Below are 20,923 nucleotides of genomic sequence, written 5' to 3' on the forward strand. Positions count from 1 at the left end.
CAGTATCAGGTAAGAGGTGAGCCTTATTGTGATCCTGTGAGCTGGACAGGATAGCCCGGCTGGCTATGCTAACAAACGCAGAAAATGGCGTAGTTCATCACTAAAACTGAAAGAGAGCTGAAGAAGCTTCTTGGATGAGAAGCGAAACATCTTCAAAGGAAAAACCAGAAAGTCTAGTTGCCTCTTGAAAAAGCACCTTTGGGACAACCATGACCTGGCTGACTGAGAATCTCCATAGACGTTCATCACTAAAACATTTTTTTTTCCATTTTATAGAAGAGTTTGGAAAATTTCTAGCATTTGCTTCATATTGTCTGGAAAAGTGCAAAGTTAGTAAACAAAACAGGCAATGATTTCTACTGATTTTAAAGAGTCCCCTTCTCATCCAAATGGCTGTTTCTTGGCAGATAAAGGATAAGAGGAGGGCTTATGGGCCTCTTCTGAGGCAGGAAGGGGGCAATATGACGAAATGTGCTTATTATCATCTTGTAATGCAACAACTTGCATGCCTGTCAGAAGGTATATAATGAAGGCATCTCTCTATCATGACATCATCACAAACATCACCTTGGTTTCCTAATTACTTGCAGTGGATGCCACTGGGAGGGGCTCTAACACTATCTTGTTCAGCCAAAATCTGGAACAAGCTGAACTTCTGTTAATCCTTGCAAATGGGGTTTATTCCAGGTTTTGGAGCAAAACCCGAATTTCTGTTTTATACTCTTCTACTTGAAAACAATTCAATATGAGATAGGCCCGAATGAAAAATAAGCAGATTTCTGGCAGATGAAAGACTAAACAACTAGATCCAATTTTGCTTTTGCTGCAACAAGCTAAAAAAAAAAAAACCTGCTCTAGAAAGTCCTGTACACCAAAGAAAGTTTTCGTAAAAGGGAATTTTTCTCCCGGAATGGAAGCGACAGAAAAAAAAAAAAGCAAAACCAAACCAGGGCTGGGATTAAAAGGATTAGGAGAAATTCTCGGGAAGACTTCAAAACTTCGGACTGCCAGCTTGTTCCTACGTGCCACGCTATTTTGCACTGGAAAGCACCTCTCCTGGGGGTCGATGGAGGAGACCCACGAAAAGGGCATCTCCCAAGTTTTGCTTACCTTGAGCGAGAGAAGGAAGGGAGGAGGAATGTTTTATGAGAACGTCCCAAAATAAAAGGAATGCAAAACGGGGGCATTTCGGGCCGACTAAAAAAAAAAAAAACACGCCTTTTTCTTTGGTTTATCCTCGATATTCGTGAAGGAAACCTGCTCCCTCCGCGTTCGCGGGGACATCCCTATTCGGTGAGGGGGGGGCAGAGGGTGTGAGTGGGGTGGGGGGGGAAAGAGAAGCGGACAGCGTGTAGCAACGCTGGCAGTCCACGTGCAGCGAGGCGCTGGCTGCTTAGCTGGCGAGGCCCCGCCCCCTCCCCTTTCCAGCCTCTCTCACTCCGGCCTTTTGCTCGCCACATTCACCGGCCCTTTAAACCCGCGCGCGTAAGGGCCGCCTCCTTTGCCCCCCCCACCTCCTCACTCCTCCTCGGCAGGCCCGGCGCGTGAGGCCCCGCTCGCGCTACAGAGTGGGCGGAGCCACCTCGGGGAGCCAGGCTGTTGCTTCTGGCAGCTGAGAAGCCGGAGCAGCAGAGTTGAAGGGAGTAGGAGGGCAAAGCAGCAGCAGCAGCAGCAGCGGCGCGAGCGACCGGCGGAGGAAGCGGCGCCTTCTCGCGCGTCGGGGTTTCGGGCCAACGCGGGACGCTCCGTGGCCGGGTTTCCCCTTCGGCGCGCGCGCGGGGGGGCGGGGGTGGGGGGGGCTGTCCTGGCCGTGAATGTTGGTTGCAGTGGCCGCCGCGAGCCCCTGCGGCAGGAGGAGACGGCTCCCTTCCCCTCCCCCGGCCGTTCTCGACGCCAGGCAGCCAAGGGCACGCAGGCCTTGCAGTAACCCGGGCTCCCGGTTCCGTAGAATTGGGGAAGCAGCTGCCCAGTCCTGAACCAGCCGAATTGCCGCGGCCGCTGGGTGAGTAGCTCGGTGGCGACTGGCTTGTAAGGAGGAGGAGGAGGAGTGTCTCGGCGGCGGGGGTGGAAGGGTTTTGAAGGCACCTCCCTCTCCCTCTCTTTCCCCCCCTTCGGTTCCTGGCTCTTTGTTACCCGAACGGGTGTAAGACAGATAGCGCGGAAGACGGCTGTTGGGCGCCACAGTCGAGAGTTGCTCGGCTGTTGCCTTGCCAGGCGCTCGCACCTGCTTTCCAGAGCCTGGGAAGGGCGAGACTGCTGGAGGGCTTCCCTTTCAAAGCAGATGCAGCGGAGGATGGCTTGCAAAGGTCAAGGGTGGATTGGAGAGTCGAGGTGAAGGTCAACATCTGTGAATCCCTGCCAGGGTTTGGGGTGGTGGTGGTGGGTTGTCCTCGGTGGAAACGGGCCGCAGTTTTGCTTCCCCTTTTCTTAAAGGGAGGCCGGGGGTGGGGGTGGAAATCCCCTTGCTTGGGAAACTTGCAAACGAAACTTGTCTGGACGAAGCTCTGTGTGGAAAAGCCAGATTTGGAGCACTTCCTGGAGGACGGTCTACGTCAACCACGGAGATTCTGAAACGGAGATGAATTAAGGCTCTTGTAGCAGTTCTGCTGGGCTATGGCTAAAGGGGAAAATCTTAGGCTGGCTGGCTGGCTGACTTAACAGAACAAGTATTATATGAAATATACTCGTAGCGGGTGGAGTGGGAAGTGGAATGCTTTTCGGTTTCTTTGTGTCTCACTCTGCAGCTTGCTTGGGTGATGTTTTAGTAAATGGGCTTCCTGTGGCTTCATTTGTTATTTTTAAAGAGAAAATTTCTGGATAAACATCTTTGTTTTATTAGGCTGCAAAAAATATCTGGGCTTTTAAAAATGAAATTCTAAAGGTAATTCATATATAGTTTCGGTTTTGTAATAAGCCCGAAAAGGTAAAAGAAAGTGTAAGTGGGGGAGGGGGAAGTAAGTCAGTTATTGGGTTAATAAAAGCTAGGAAGAAATCAATTTCCATAACAGCCTTTTCTGAGAAGCTTTATGTAAGACTTGCTAATTGTATCAGGTAGTTGGTTACTGAAACAGAAACAAATAGTAGATCGGATTCTAATCTTGTTTGATATGAATGTCAACCTGTAGAGATAGAATATACTCTGATTTGCTTAAATTGCAATTCTGAGTCAGACTTTTATATAAATATGTATAAAGGTTGCATTGCTTATTCAGACTTCACATTGAAAAGCCTGTTTTTCATCCATATTTTCAAAACATGCAAGTGAAAACCTGATGCTATCAAATGGTGATATCTCTTGGATACTTTTGAACATTTAATTGTAAACTATTGTACTTTTTGTTCTAAACAGTACTATTATCATTTGTAGTGTTATATTGATCATTAATCTTACAGTATTGTTCTACATCTCATTGCTTTAATTTATTCCTTGTAATTATTCTACTTTAATATATGGGAAAGAAGTAAGATTAAGGCCTAGAAGTTGATGTTTAATTCCCAACAGTCTTATTAGTTGTAGCACATGTTGATGATTTCTTTCATAGTGGTTTACATTCTCATTATTTGATTTTTTAAAAATATATTTCTGTATTGTGTTCTATCAAGTCGCTTCTAAAAATAGTTTTGGTATATGTAGGTAAATGTATATCTATGGTATTCCTATAGTATAAATTTAACATAATATATTAATTTGGATATATTCATGCTATTTTTGTATTGAATTTACAATATCCTGTTGAAGTTTCTACATGATTTAGATATTTAACCAAATCAGTTTATGTCAAAGGCTAAATGGGCGCCTGGGATTTTCTGTATTTGCATGTCTCTGAGGATTTACTTGAGTTGAAAGATTATGGTAGCTAGCATATATGCATCATGTCCTGTTAGCAAGAACACTTTTACTTCTTACCACTTCAGTAGAGAAATTAGTGACAAATTTGAAGTTTAAAAACCTCAATGATTTTGGAACTTTGTGATTCAATCAAAATAGTTTAGTATAGGTTTAGTGCAAATGGGTTTTAAACATGATTACTGCAAATTTAGGGCATCTTAAGTTTTAAGCTTGATTGTTGAGCAGGTAAAGCAAAATGTCTGGATACTGATTTGTATTGTATGCTCATAATTGATAGTTATGAAGAACATATACTATCAATTAAATACCTTTTGGTCTTTGCCACATTCTTAATGGCGAAGATGGAAACCAACTCGGGATCTTTCCTCTTATTATGTTCCTTATGCAGCCCAACTATATCTCACTGTCAATTCCAGAGTTGGGAGAAAAATTTTGATTGAACATATGGAATTTGGGAGTGGGAGATTTTCTACAGAAAGATTCTTTAATAGGCTTTAAATTTCCTTTTTTGGAGGGAAACGTTTATTTGGGGCTTTCTGAATAACTGTTGCATCAAATATTGGTCATAACTGGGAAAAAGCAAAATGTGGAAATAGTTGTTGAATTTCTCGGTAACTCAGAAGTCTTGCCAAGTTGCTTCCTTATGCTTTTTTTTTGGTCTTCCTGTGAATCTGCAACTTGTGTAACAAGGCTGTGCTTGGCAGGATCCTTTCTATCATTGTAATTCAAAATGTTAAATTCTTTTAGAGAGAGAAGTTTTATTAGCACTATTGTAGGTTTATAGCATTCCATTATGAAGGGGGTTTATCACTAGGGTTTCCACTGGAGGAAATGAGCGGTGATATTATTTCAGTCTATTTCATCTTTATCTGACTACCCTGACTCTCATACTAAAGTGTCCCAGTTTCTTGGGACTGATCCTCAGAAGGGGAAACCTGCAAAAAGTGCCTTTCCCCTCTTCTGTAATGAATATTTGGATTGGATACTCCAACCCTGTATTTTTAACTAAGGAGGATGTACTTTTTGTTTAAATGCAGGTTTTCAGCCTGTAAAGTTTAATTATACATTGGCAAGATTATTAATGCTGACTTGAAGGATAGTAGCTACATTTTGCTGCTTTAGTCCTGAAGCTATGTGCTAATGATACTTTGCCTACTTTACTAATTAAATATACTTGGTGGTACCAGAATTAGAGCAAGAAGTAAATGAAAACATGAGTAAGGCCCAATGAAGTGTTGAATTAAACTTCTGAAAAGTTAAAATTCTAATGTTATTTTTATTTATTAAAATAAAAATGGTAGAAATATCAGATACAAGTTTAATAAAATATCAATAAGGCAGAATATCTGTCCTTATTCTGTTCTGGCAAAAGCAATTGTTTTTTTTCCGCTGCCTGAACCTTGAAACTCATAAATGGTGAAGTATGTTAGGGTGTGAATGATTTGAGTCAGGTAACATAGGCTAATCAAACATTGTTTACACTGTTTTCCTTCTGGACTTCCTTTTCCCACCTAAAGAAAAAGTAGTTCTCAGACTTCATATTCAAGTGTTAATATTTGAAACTAACTCCTTGTTATTTTATCCACTACTACAGTAAACTGGAGCAAAGTATCATAGTTGCTGATTATTCTGTCTTTTTGAAAAGCACAAAAAGTATAATTTAACTATGGGGAAAATTTTTTATTTTAAAAAAAACAAGCAAAACAAATTGTAGTCTTAAATGAGATGGTTATGGAGAGAGTTGGTATATTAGTTTTGATGATTTGGACAAAATCAGATTGGTTTTTAGCTTGAGTGGATAATATTTTATCCACTTTATGTTTATTTTATAAGGCAGTACAGAGTTAAAAATTGAAAAGGCAAAAATGTGATTTAGGCCACATGTGTTTGACATATGTAGGAATACTTTAAACACAATATGTTTTTTTCCTTGGGATTGGACATAACTTTTTGAAGTAATAGTCAATGTTGTATTGCAGTTAAGTTGTTGAATTACAACTTGGAAGACCCAGGTTCAAGTTGACCCTCTCAGTGAAGCCTGTCCAATAAAGTTGTTCTATTGACAAAATTGAGGGAGATCTCCATGTAGCCTCCCTCTGGAGCAGTGTTTCTCAACTTTGGTAGCTTGAAGATGGGTGGACTTCAACTCCCAGAATCCCCCAGCCAGCAGTGCTGGCTGGGGGATTCTAGGAGTTGAAGTCCTCCCATCTTCAAGCTTCCAAGGTTGAGAAACACTGCTCTGGAGGCTGAGGAGATGAGCAGTTTCAAAATTTGATAAATAGTAAAATAAACGTGTCTGTGGAAAAAACAGAATACAAATTTAACAAATGAAATGAATAAAATAGCTTGAACTGCAATTGTATTGTGACTATAAGCTGGGTCCATGCATTTTAAAAAAAAGGCTGCTTGTAAAATATTTGAAATGACCCATCTATTTGTCTCTATTAGTATTCCATTCTTATTGAGACATTGCTAATTTAGACACAGAGTATATGAGACTTCCTTATTGTAAGAGAAATCTTGACAGTGTATCTGATACACAAAGTGCATCTTTCAAGGTTATCATACTGACTAATATGTTCTTAAGGTTAAACGCAAAAACTATATAGCTCTTCCTGTTTTTTTAACATTTCCTACAGTTTTCACACTTAGGCACTTAATAAATTGAAAATAATTTAGAGCATTCATATTTGTTCTTTTGCTTCTACTACCTCAATATGTTAGCTAGGAAATAACTGTAATAAGGAGTTTTTGTTGTGTTTTGATTGCAGGATTTCCTGATTATGCAATGTATTGTAGTTGATCGGTGATATCAGAAGATTTTTTATAAAATATTCCTTTGTCAGTATTTTTCCAGCCTGAAAAAATTCCATTTGACCAATTGTTAAGTAATAGTTTTTAATATACTTTCAGTTTTTTGCATCTTTGGCTACTGCTTTTATGTGGAAAAAAGTACAGGGCATTTTAAAATAGATTCTTTGTATACAAATGAGGGAGGGACAGACATTTAAAATAGATTGTACCCCCCCCCAAAAAAATACCAGTCATTGCTGCTTCTATATGTTCCACAATTTAGGAATAATTACTATTCATTATAATAAAAAATGTTGAGTTTGATTTTTTTAAAACAATTAGATTTGATAAACTTGCCATATGGTTGTGTATCATTAGCTAATGCTAATTCTCTCTAGTTCTGTTCATTTGTGTATAAGAGGGAAAAAGGCAATTGTGGCAATATTTTTTACTAGGAGTTCTTTATTGCCATGAAATATTTATGCTTTAAACATACATTATATGTGTCTAATATTGAGTCTAATTTTTCCAAAATCACGTAGACAAACATAAGTATAGCTTTTAATGATACAATGTTGTTTTGTAGCACAGAGAGTGAATGAAAACAGGAAACGGTTATGAGTACTTGTTCCATAGTCTAAAGTTTGCAAACAGGATACTTTTACTGGATCAAAATAGCTCATTAACGGTTACCTCCTTTCATTTAATGTTTTCCTGCTACACAAAAACTTTGGAAGCACTTTAATGTTTTAGAAACTATAGTTCATTTGCTTATTTTCTTTCATACTGTATATTCCATGAATGCCATGGGAATTACGATTAGTACGGGAAAAGAATTTGCATCCTGTATCATATGGTTACTATTTACAATTTTGCCGGCTTCCCCACTGAATTTGCTTGTTGGAAGTTGGAAGTAAAGATCGCAAAAGGCAATCATAATGACCCTGGGACACTGCAACGATAGCAGTTGTGAGATTCTTGCATTTCCTGGTTGATCAAAGTTGCTAGAGAGGGAGTGTGTAGTTGGAGCCATGTGGTGGTAAAGGCCTCTCTGAGAAAGAAGGGAGTCCTTCTCTGAAAGAGGTGGTGATATGCTCCCTTATCAAGATTCTCCTTGGACAATGTTCACAAAGTCTCCAACCTTCCCATTTTAGAGAAGGTGGTTGGATCTCAGCTTCAGAGAGCCTGAAAGGAGAGGGACCAACTTGAGAAAAGTACTTTCAGATTTGCAAGAATTCTATTAATATATCCTTACAATAAAGAAGAATTAGTTCAGCTGTCTGTGGTTCTTGTCTGGACTACCTTGCAAGGTTGACACTTTATTAAAGGGCAGGGGGTTGGGTTAAATGATCTCCAAGATCCCTTCCAACCCTATGATTCTATGAAAACTCTTCCTGGAGAGAGATATGCAGCCTTCCTTATTACTATTCTATAAGCAACCCAAGGCTACATTTTTTCAGCAAGTAGTCCTATATTAGCTTTTTGGGTTTTTTATGATTATGTATCTTTATTTCAGGGTGTAATATATGTGTTTTTAAAATAAATCTTAAGTTGTAAATTCATTTAACTTTTTCATAACCCTAATTTGCCCAAGAATATCTAGTGAGTTTTGTGACTGACTGGGAATTTTAAACTTCACTTTTCCCCCCCACATTAGACAGTACAAATAGTTCTTGACTTAGAACAGTTCATTTAGTGACTGACTGAAGTTACAACAGCACTGAAAAAAGTGACTTATGATCATTTTTCACATGACCATTGCTGTATTCCCATGGTCACATGATCAAAATTCAGATGCTTGGCAACTGACTCATATTTATGATGGTTGCAGTGTCCCTGGGTCATGTGATCACCTTTTGCCACCTACTCACAAGCAAAGTCAACGGCGAAGCCAGATTCACCTAACAACTGTGATATTAACTTAACAAATGCAGTGAGTCTCACTTAACAACTGTGGCAAGAAAGGTTGCCACAGAAAGGTTGCCAAGAAAACTCACTTAACGTACATCTCATTTAGCAACAAAAGTTTTGGACTCAGTTGTGATCGTAAGTTGAGGACTACCTATATACTTTCTCCTCAGATTCATGAAATACCGTTGCACTACTAAAATCCTTACAAGGGGAAAGTCTAACCACAGAATTCTGTAATTCTAGTGCCTATTGGCTGACATAGCATGTAAATTTGGATAGTTAATGCAAAGTAATACTGCAAAGCAATACTTTCACTTTTCTCTGTGGCAGTTCAGATTTTTAATTTCTGGATCTTTCAGCAATTTGCTTTTTTTTGTAGATACATATGCTCTGGAGAAAAGATTCAAAGGAACAGACTGAATATTTTTCTGATGAAAATATATAAGCACGCTTTTATCAGGAAACTGGTAATTGTAAACTTTTGGTTCTGAGTTAGTTCCTTGAAACAAATTACCTTGGATATTTTGAAGGAATAACTGGAGAGATATACAGTACATAATAAAATTTTTAAAAATGAAATTGAAATTTCACAAGATTATGAAAATGCTTTAGTTTTCCACTGCGGCAATTTTTTAACAGTATGGAATATTAAAATAGCTGCAATGATTCTGTTATCAGTATTTACGTAGACTACATCATTTGAAGAATTAGAAAAGTAGTTATATAGAGTGTTATTTTATTTGTAAAACATCCAAACATTGGAATAATCTGATGGATTTGTTGTTTCTGTGATGGGTTTGTAAATAAGTTTTGTTCACTATGGAAAGACTTCCTAATATGGTTCTGTCAGCGAAGTTAGCTTCTGGTGAGGAGGTGGGAATTCAGGAGCAATGCTAAAAAGAGCATACTAGCTCACTTTTATTTTCAACTTGGCCTCAGCTGACACCTGATTGCTTTCTGTTTGTTGGCTTGTTGCTGCTTATGGAAGACATTACATTTAATATTGATTAAATGATAGAGTATACATTGCAGCTTTCATATCAGATTACCAGTTTGGGCAGCAAATTAAAAAAAAATTGAAGAAATTACTTGCGTTGGTATAAGCATTGTTTTTGATTGCAAGAAATGTAAACATTCTAAAGTGAAAAGATGAATTATCATTTCACTTGTCAGTTGAAATGTGTAAGCTGCAGTTTCCAGTGAATTAATGTCCCACAGTCCAGGTGTGCAAATGTAAGCTCTTTAATGCAGGGGTGAAATGCTCCTGGATTGGACCAGACCGCCCGATCCAGTAGCGATTTTTCCCTGTGATTCAGCGATCCGGTAGCGATTGCCACCCGGGTGTCATTACTTCCTGTTTTTTTTATCTTCTGTGCAGAAGGTGTGCGTGCGCACGTGACACGCGTGCACGAGTGGTGTGTGCGCTTCCAAACCGGTAAGGAAGGTAAATAGATTTCACCCCTGCTTTAATGTCACCTTGCACCTTTATAATTGAAACCTATTCTTGCCCTGCTTAGTTTTTTGTAGCTATGTAATTATGAGGGATGCTGAAATAAACTGAATGGCTAAGATTATGTGGGAAGTATGATTACATGCTGTAATTCTCCTTACTGGGACGTTGAGATTAGAAGTACTTATGTTATTTCTCAAAGGAACCTATTTAGTTTTGAAGACTGAGGAGGTAGTATGTATAGGGAGGCAGTTGCAATACAAGATAAAAATAACATGTGTGCCTGGTCCTTCAGACATTTTGAAGTCACATTTGGGGCTTTTCTGTAATCCCAGATAATCATATCTTAAATCAGAATATATATTTCATTTTAGTCATATTCTGTTATATTGTATAAATACCTAAAGTCTCTGTCTTTAATTTTTAGCTCATGTATATTTGAATATCTGTGGAAATTAATCAGAACATATTTCATTAATCTTTACCTCTCTAATTGTTTTGTGCTCCTTTAATCACATCCATTAAATATTTTAAGTCTATGCTTCAAATTTGGCTCAAACTATTAGCTTGTGGACTATGACAAATGGAGTATACCTCATCAACAAAATGATTAACAGATTTCCATAGCTAATGATTTAGAGGACCATTATTTTGCCAGAGCTGTAAAGATACAGATGACAATTTGATTTCTGTGGTCTGGATAATCTTTGGTATCATTTGAGATCTACTAAAAATGAAATTGTATTTGCAGTTTTTTTGTGGAAAATCTAAATTGCTTGGAATACAGATTTGGAATGCAGAACTAAAGATTCAGTGTCACCAGGATTGTACCTAGCAGGGGAGATATTATTAAAAGGATGGATGTTGCTATATCAGTACAAGTCTTTCACACAATTTCTAAATCTGCTATGGTAGGCTGGAAAGCATATTGTAATTTAAATCTTATTATTTTAAAGGAAACAGCTGGACTCACCTTAGCCTGAAGACAAGCTCTTTAAGCCATATTTTTCTTGAATCAACTATTTCAAATGGGAACAATGGCTATACGGTCCAGCATCCTGATCTCAAGCAACTAAGCAGGACTGGGTAGCTTTTCAATGGGAGACTATAAGGAAATACTAGATCTGTAGGCTAAACTGAGAAGTTAAAAATGTTCTGGAAAGAGGCAGTGGCCAAAAATATCTGTGTTCTGTCAAGAAAATTTTATGGATGCTTGCATAAATAGAGCACAACTTAAAGGAGACTTTACAGCAAACCCACCCACCCACCAATCAATCAATAAAGTTTTGTTTGGTTATAGACCATTACAGCAATCCAACATAACTAATTTCGACTTCTTTTCTAGTATAGATAAACTTGAATTATTGTTCTGAACTCTTATCCTGAAAATATATTTTTTTAGATACACAGAAGAAGAAGATGGAAACAAGGTATTGCAGAAGACTATTTTTTTTCTTAAATAATTTGTAGCATTTAAATATTGTATTTTTTGGAGTATAAGATGCTCCGGACTATAAGACGCACCTATCTTTTTGGGTGAGGAAAAGAAGAAAAAGAAATCTGCCTCTGCCTCCCAGCAATTTTGCCTCGTTACAGCAAATAGCCTGCTTTACTTTCATTTTCGTATTCAGCATAGCTTGATTAGCACAAGAAAAAAAAATCTGCTCCCAGCAATTTACCTCTTTGCAACAAGCAGCAGAGGCCTGTGCAGCAATAGGCAATAGCAATCCCTGCAGCCTGAAACAGTTGAGAGTCGGGTGGGCGATCCAAGGGACAATCAACTTATGTTAATTAGGCTGCGCTGAAGCTAAAATGGGCTGTTTCTTCTTGCTGCTTGCTGCAAGGGGGTAAATTGCTGGGAGGCAAAGGCCAAAGGGTGGGGGCCAGTGGGTGGGCGGGGCTACATTCTGTGTATAAGACACACCTAAATTTTCACCCCCTTTTAAAAAGATGCGTTTTATACTCCGAAAAGTATGGTACACAAAAGCTTGAATGGAGAGTACCTTAAAAATAAAAAATAGTCGACTTAGAACAGTTCATTTAGTGACCGTTCAAAGTTACAACAGCAGTGAAAAAAGTGATTTATGACCATTTTTCACATGACATTTGCAACATCCCTTTGATCACATGATCAAAATTTGGATGCTTGGCAACTGGTTCAGATTTATGACAGTTGCAGTGGCCAGGGGTCATGTGATCAGCTTTTGTGATCTTCTGACGGGCAAAGTCAATGGGGAAGCCGGATTCACTTAATAACTATGAACAACTGCAATGATTCACTTAACAACTGTGGCAAGAAAGGTCAAAATATGGGGCAAAACTCACTTAACAAATGTTTCACTTCGCAACATAAATTTTGAGGATTATCTGTAGTTCTTTTCTTTTTAAATATAAGATACAATTTAGCATCTTAGTATGTTTCTTTGATTCTGGAGAGCATACATTTTCTAGATTAGTGTAAATATCTCTTATATCTTATTCAGAGTCATAACAAGTTTTTCAGCTTTCGACCTAGAATGAATATATATTGGAGGCACTATGGATTTGGTGGGAAATGTGTTTGTCCATTTTTGCCGATTTGCTCATTCTGAGACGAGCAAGTCTCAGAAACATATAATATGTTTCTGACTCATGCATAGTGTGATAGGGAGATGTCAATCAAAGTTAGTTAGTTATTTAATTCATTTATTCATTTATTCATTTATTCATTTATTCATTTATTCATTTATTGGTTCGATTTATATGCCGCCCTTCTCCGGAGGCTCAGGGCGGCTTACAGTGCGTTAAGCAATAGCCTTCATACTTTTGTATATACCTGCTTAGTAGGGCTTTCGTGCCCCCCCCCCCAAGCAGTGTTCTTTTTTATACAAAGTCAGCTTATTGCCCCCACAATCCGGGTCCTCATTTTACCTACCTCGGAAGGATGGAAGGCTGAATCAACCTTGAGCCTGGTGAAATTTGAACTTGCAGTAATTGCAGGCAGCTGATGCTATTTAACAGCAGTTTAGTCTGCTGCGCCACCAAGGCTCCATTGTTATCTTAACAATGGAATGTGCATGTCTTCCTAAAATGTAACACCTAAATCCTTTGGGTACAGGGCACAAAGCTTATTTGACAACTTCCTTGTTCAGCCCAAGGAACAAAGTTCATATTATCCAATTGCTCCTACATTATCAAAGACAGTTAACTGAGTATTGATCCCAAGCATCAGTCTGGCCTCCTTAAAAGCACCAGTATCTGTTTTCCTAATAGGTGCTTGATCTCTTATATATCTGCCCAATAACCAGACTTTTGACTATAATGGAATGAATGAATGCCTCATTTGTCATCCAGGAAATACTAATATTAGAAATGATTTAAAAATCCATATGTATTTGTTAGGTCCACAGCATTAGTCCATTATTCACTGTCCTCTTGTAACTAACAGTGTCCTCGGAAAATTGTATATCTTGCTTAGATTTACATCTTCCAGGATGTTTTTTTTTTTTTTTGGTAATGTGAGGTTTAAGGCATTTCATTAGATAATCACAAATTGGTGTAATCAAAGAATATTTCTAGTTGCACATGAGATACTTTTCTGAATGGCAAGAACACAGGCAAGAATGTCCTACTCCACTGTTCTGTTCCCAGTATGACACACCATGTGTTCATGCTGTAATAGCTTCTTTTCACTCATGCTCTCCAGAAACAGCATCTAAAGAAATATTTTCTACCAATAGTCACTGATCATCATGCTGCCTGTGAATTTTTCTCATTCCCACTTCAAGACTTTCAAATTACTGTGCATCACTCCATCTTGTGTTAGTGAATGATCCTACTTAATTATTTGTAATATAAGGAAGTACTTCCTTTTGTTTACAGTTAGTCTTTCACTGTTCAGTGTCTTTGGATCATCCTGGATTTAATATGTTGAGAGAAGGAGGAAAAATACCTCCCCCTATTTACAAAGCATTCTCAGCAACTGGTGAAGCTTAGTAGGATTTGACTGGGTTAATACTTAGGTGGAAGATAATCAGATCTGTAGACTTGACTGAGAAGCCAAAAAGCATCCCAAAAGAAGGCAATTCTCTACTGTTGTCAAGAAGCCTGCATATGCATGCAGCCACTAGAAGTTCATCTTGGAGGAAACATGCTGTTATATCCCTCCACTGCCAGAATTCAGTGTTTAAGAGGATATCAATCTTTATGAGACTCTTTCTTTTTATTCTATGATGATTCAGGCTGCTCAAAAACCTTTGATGGAGGTTTTATCAAAAGACATAAATCTGTACCCACATGCTTACTGACACTCTTGAAACTTTAATGAGATAGGGCTTATCTTTTCAGAAGTCATGTCAAAGTAAAAGATAAGTAAAGCAGTATAAAAATACTGTGTAATACTTTAACATTGTTGGGTAACTACGGTACAGTTCAGAGCTTCTCTGCAACCATGTCCAGACACTGAGCTGGAAATGGCATCCTCGGCCATAGAAAAGATGGTGGATATCTTTTAGTTCATCAGCTTAGTTCTGATAAATGACTTTTCAATCAAAGATAAATACTCTGAGAATCAGCAATCCTTCCATGATAATCAGTTTATGTTCACAGTATTTTTATTGAAAAGGAAACATGCTTTATGTATATAGTCACATGAAAAAATGTGAGCTTTTTTTCTTTTTTTTTGACATATGCAGTCATATCAAGATTTTATATTCATTCAAAAATATATAAAGATGATGTGACTGAACCAAAAATAATTATGAAAAATTGACTTTGCAATTATTTATTCCACAAAAAATTAACAGGTATGTCATTTCCTTCTCTGTGGAAAAAATAAGTACACCCTTGGCTCTTAATACCTGTAATTGTCCCCTTTGGCAGAAACCATCTCAGAATAACAGAGTTTGAAGGGATCTTAGAGGTCTTCTAGTCCAACTATCTGCTCAAGCAGGAGACCCTATACCAGTGATGGCTAACCTTCTTGCCATCGTGTGCCAAAAGTGGGGGGGAGTGCGGGAGGGTCTCTCGTGCGTGTGCCCACACTCACAATTCTATGTGACCCACCCCCCACACATGCGCGCACAACCCCCCCTGCGCTTCCCCCACTTTTGGCATGCGATGGCAAGGTAGGACTGTTTATCACTCTCCCCAGGCTCCAGAGCCTTTCTAGGAGGCTGGGGAGAGTGAAAACGGCCTTCCCCACCCCCACCCCACAGAGGCCTTCCGGAGGCCGGAAACAGCCTTTTTCCTGACTTCCGGTGGGCCCAAAAGGCCCGAAAATCAGCTGGCCAGCGCATGCGTGCATGCCAGAGCTGAGCTCACGTGCCCACCGATATGGCTCCGCGTGCCACCTGTGGCACGCGTGCCATAGGTTCGCCATCACGGTCCTATACCATTTCAGACAAATCTCGAGTATGTTTTTCATAAATAGCATCCTCTGACATCATCTGGGAGAAAATTTTTACCCACTCCACTCCTCCATTCAGAATGTTTTCAGCTGTGGGATTTCTTGCATGCACATTTCATTTCAAATCACCCCACAGCATGGGATTTAGATCCAGACTTTGACTTGGCCAATCCAGAACCATTCAATTCTTTTTTTTAATCATTCCTTGATGAATTTACTGGAATGTTTAGTGCCATTGACATATTGCAAGCTCCACTTTCAGTGAAGCTTCATTTTTCTGTCCGTGGGTCTTGAGAATCCCCTGGTACAATGAAAGATTTGTTGTGGATTCTGTAATAATGAGCTGCCCAGGCCCTAATGCAGCAAATAAAATTTACACTATCCTGCTATACCATTGGCATCAGATTCATCCGGTGGAATGCTACCTCTTGGTTTTTTTTGCCAAGCAGGTCTTCTTGTACTGTGACCAAATAATGCATGCATTTTGATATAATAGTGATGACAGCTACTTGTGGGTCATATGTTAAATTGCTTGGGTTCTTAGAGTCTTCTTTCAGCATCTTGTGTTCTGCTCTTGGGCTGAACTTGCTGGGACAGCCTGGCCTGGGCATGTTGGCAATTGTTTGAAATTTTCTCCACTTGTAGATGATGTTCCAGACAGTGAAATGATTGATGTCCAATTGTTTGCTGATCTTTTTAAATCCCTTCCTAGACTCAAAGGCATCTTTATAACCTTCTTTCAGAACATCTCGGAGAGCTATTTTGATCTAGAGATGGTAATACTATATACTATATACAACAAAGTGTAATTTAAACTAAAAGACTGAGGTTTCAGTAAGATAGATTCCTGCCATATACCAATTTTAAATATTTGAGGTAGTGATAAAATATAGGTGCATGTTTACTTTTTCTATATGTAAAATTTACAAAATATAAATAATGCATATTGTTCATTATGCATTATGATATACAGGTGAAACTCGAAAAATTAGAATATCATGCAAAAGTTCATTTATTTCAGTAATGCAACTTAAAAGGTGAAACTACTATATGAGATAAACTCATTACATCAAGCCTTGATTTGCCATAATTTTGATGATTATGGCTTACAGCTCATGAAAACCATCATTGACACCCTCCATAAGGAGGGAAAGCCTCAAAAGGTAATTGCAAAAGAAGTTGGATGTTCCCAAAGTGCTGTATCAAAGCACATTAATAGAAAGTTATGTGGAAGGGAAAAGTGTGGAAGAAAAAGGTGCACAAGCAGCAGGGATGACCGCAGCCTGGAGAGGATTGTCAGGAAAAGGCCATTCAAAAGTGTTGGGGACTTTCACAAGGAGTGGACTGAGGCTGGAGTCAGTGCATCAAGAACCACCACACACAGACGGATCCTGGACGTGGGCTTCAAATGTTGTATTCCTCTTGTCAAGCCGCTTCTGAACAACAAACGTCAGAAGCATCTTACCTGGGCTAAAGACAAAAAGAACTGGTCTGTTGCTCAGTGGTCCAAAGTCCTCTTTTCTGATGAGAGCAACTTTTGCATCTCATTTGGAAACCAAGGACCCAGAGTCTGGAGCAGGGTGGATTTGATTTAAATCGAGTCGATTTAAATCATGATTTAAATCACTAGTAAAAAGACTTGATTTAAATCAACTCGATTTAAATCATAATTTTTAAAGAGCAACTGTCATCTCTGCTACTCCTTTGACCCACTGTTGACTCACCGATAGTCCCAGTGTTGCAGAATATACAGCCTTGTGCTACATAACTAAGCTCCATTTCATGCTGAATAAACTAAATTATTTATGTATCTTAAATAGAAAACTATCTTACGATAGATTTTTACCCCAAAAGTTTTTTATTAAAATAAATTCAATAAAAAAAAAAATCTGATTTAAATAAAAAAATCCGATTTAAATCAAAAAAATCTTGGTAGTACAGTGGTTTAATGCACCCTGTTATTAACACAGCTGCCTGCAATTTCTGCAGGTTCGAATCTTACCAGGCTCAAGGTTGACTCAGCCTTCCATCCTTTCTAAGGTAGGTTAAATGAGGACCCAGTTTGTGGAGGCAATAAGCTGACTTTGTATAAATATACAAAAGTATGAAGGCTATTGCTTAATGCATTGTAAGCTGCCCTGAGTCTCCGGAGAAGGGTGGCATATAAATCAAATTAAGAAAAAAATCTGATTTAAATAAAAAAAATCCGATTTTTTTTTATTTTTTTAAAAAAAATCATTGATTTTTATCCACCCTGGAGGAAGAATGGAGAGGCACACACTGCAAGATGCTTGAAGTGCAGTGTGAAGTTTTCACTGCCTGTGTTGATTTGGGGAGCCATGTCATCTGCTGGTGTTGGTCCACTGTGCTTCATTAAGTCCAGGGTCAACACAGCCATCTACTAGGAGATTTTGGAGCACTTCATGCTTCCTTCCGCAGACGAGCTTTATGGGGATGCTGACTTCATTTTCCAGCAGGACTTGGCACCTGCCCACACTGCCAAAAGTACCAAAACCTGGTTCAATGACCATGAGATTACTGTGCTTGATTGGCCAGCTAACTTGCCTGACCGGAACCCCAAAGAGAATCTATGGGGCATTGCCAAGAGAAAGATGAGAGACATGAGACCGAACAATGCAGAAGAGCTGAAGGCTGCTATTGAAGCATCATGGTCTTCCATAACACCTCAGCAGTGCCACAGGCTGATAGCATCCATGCCACTCCGCATTGAGGCAGTAATTGATGTAAAAGGGGCCCAAACCAAGTACTGAGTACATAGGCATGCTTATACTTTTCAGAGGTCCGATATTGTTCTATGTACAATCCTTGTTTTATTGATTTCATGTAATATTCTAATTTTCTGAGATTGTGAATTTCGGGTTTTCATGAGCTATAAGCCATAATTATCAAAATTATGACAAATCAAGGCTTGAACTATCTCGCTTTGCATGTAATGAGCACGATATTCTAATTTTTCAAGTTTCACCTGTATATCTCATGTGTCAATATTGTTAAAATGAAGATCAAATAATTATATATTGAAATACATTGAAAAAATCAAACATCTCACATCCTGTACATCCTGTAAACTGTTTCAATCCCCGCACCTCCCAGGTCGCAGCTGTAGGGCAATGCATGCCAAAACAACTAGACACAGAGACAATTTTCCCCCATGCCATCACTCTGCTAAACACCTGATTCCCACAGCACTGTCTTATGATATTTACCCATGTACTATGGCTGTATTACTACAGTATTATCCTTATCTTTTCTCTGCTTTCTCCTATTGGTAACTTACGATTATATACTTTGTTGCTTGTATTTACACTGAGAGCTTATGCACAGGAGACAAATTCCAATCTCACTTGGCCAATAAAGTATTCTATTCCTCCTCCTCCTCTTCCTCATTTCTGTGGGGTGCACTTATTTTCTCATATGATTATACAGATTGATCTTTTTAGGTGCCATAGGATATTTTATGGTAACTGACTTTGTTTGAAATAAAATGAGATTAGTTTTTGAAAGACTAGTTGGTAAGCTTGCAAGAACATTATTTGGAAAATATTGTCTTTTTTATTCTCATGATTGATATATAGTCATTTGTGTATGATCTGCATGGAATTGGAAAGGGCCACTTCAATGCTGAAATCCAAATTAAAACATTCCTGACAAATGGCTGTCCAACCTCTGCTTGAACATACCCAGTGTCAATAATTTGCTCACTTTTCTTGATATTAATTACATCAACTACAGGTATTTTCTATCTGTTACTTGTGTATCTGACTTATTTTTTTTCTAAGTGAAGAACTTTTGTATTTGGCATTAATTTAATTCTGATTTTTAACAAGATTTTTTGGAAGTTTACTTTTTCTGTTCATTATCCCAGTTGTCTGTATTATCAGCTGGTAATGTAGGCATTGCACATATGTTATTTGTATATCACTCTCTATTTGCTTTTGGCTTTGCTTCTAATTAAACTGATGTTGCATTTGAGGTCCATATTTTACTTACATAACAATATTTGGAAAATATATTTGGATAGGAAAACTGTTAGAGATCACTTGGGTTTAAAAACAGTAATGTTCCTCAATAAAGTAGTGATTGAGTCTAAATTAAATTAGTTGAACATAAAGTTTTTTAATTTTAGGGAACGTGAATTCAGTCTGTGTTGGCTGAATTCAACCATTGTAAAGATCTAGCAAAGTCCCCTTTATAGGGTCCTGTTTAGCAAAGGATGATATTTTCCAAGCAAATTAGTTGTATATGTGTGTTAATAACCAGTTGTTTTTTTAAAAAATTCTTTATATTGCTGATTTCAGTGGTGCTTTGGTGTTTTAAACTTGGGCTGAAAGTATTCCAAAGTATTTTCTTAAATAATTTAACTTGGTTGTATTTCTCAGATTTCTAATTATCTATAGGAACTATTGTCTACCTTGAAAGAAAGTTAGCTTTGATTTATTTTGAGACTTCTTTGCAGTTTATTCTGAATAGCCCTGTAACATACGTTATTCTGGTGATGTAGTCAGTGGTGGGTTCCTCCCAGTTCCGCCTGGTTCCGCTGAGCTGGTAGCGGTGACGATATGACCTCACCGAACTGGTCCTCCCCCCCGCCCCCCTGCATTATTCTTATCTTTTATTTGGCCCCACCCCCAATCTATTGCTGTCTCCTGAGTCCCAGCTGATCAACTAGAGGGGGAAAAAAACTGTTTAAACTCTTGCCATGGGACTTCAGAGGGCCGCCCTACAGCTGATCAGTGTTAAAAGAAAACAAATAAGTAGACCGGTGCCTGCAAAAATAAATGGGTAGACCAGTGCCTCCAAAAACAAATGAGTAGACCAATACAGCTCTGCAAGCAGTTAAAAGCCTGGTAGACCAGTACCTCTGCTAAATCCTAAAGAATTGTCACATGACCATCAAGCCATGCCCACAAAATAAGCCACACCCACAGAACCGGTAGTAAAAAAATTTAGAACCCACCCCTGGATGTAGTTGATTTGTCTTCAAAATAGAAACACTGAAGGGTCATTTTAAAAAGCAATGAAAAGACTTTGTTACAGATAGTAAAAATAACTGCACATCCTTGCAAATTTATTGGCCCTTGGAAATAACTGTAATGAACTGCAAACATATTTGCCTCCAGTGTCATCAATCAGATCAGCAGATTAAGGATTGGTAAAGAGTCTAAGTGATAGTATCATAGTGGTGAGATTTATCACCACTTGGAAATCTGTTGGTTTGCTTTCTAAGTAATATCAGATTGTATGTACAAAGTTGCATTTTATTAAGTACAGATGACAGTGTACTGCTTGTTTCTGGGGCCATGATGGAGATATTTTTGACAATAGGAACTTTAAGTAGCCTCTATATAATGGTATATCTAGAATACTAAACTAGCGAATGACAATCATTTTTGCTATATGACAATTTATAGCAACTGGATAAAAAATCAGCTCTTTCAAAATCTTTTCATGCTGAACATAAACCATTTTTGTGGTGTCTGAAAGATTTTGCATTTAAAAAAATATTGATTGG

The 20,923-nt window shown here is 38.4% G+C and overlaps 1 protein-coding gene across 1 annotated transcript in view; it reads left to right on the forward strand.

Moving 5' to 3' along the window:
- Positions 1 to 1,817: 1,817 nt before the first annotated feature.
- The window catches only part of SUSD6 (sushi domain containing 6), a 62,091-nt gene continuing 42,985 nt past the window's right edge, over positions 1,818 to 20,923 (forward strand). The window contains exon 1 of the mRNA XM_070931263.1: positions 1,818 to 2,002. The gene's annotated coding sequence lies outside the window, so the exon portion shown is untranslated. The remainder of the gene's footprint in view (positions 2,003 to 20,923) is intronic.

Source organism: Pituophis catenifer, unplaced genomic scaffold (assembly GCF_029215685.1).
Source record: "Pituophis catenifer annectens isolate HBS135680 unplaced genomic scaffold, rPitCat1.0.hap2 SCAF_1, whole genome shotgun sequence".
NCBI lineage: Eukaryota > Metazoa > Chordata > Lepidosauria > Squamata > Colubridae > Pituophis > Pituophis catenifer.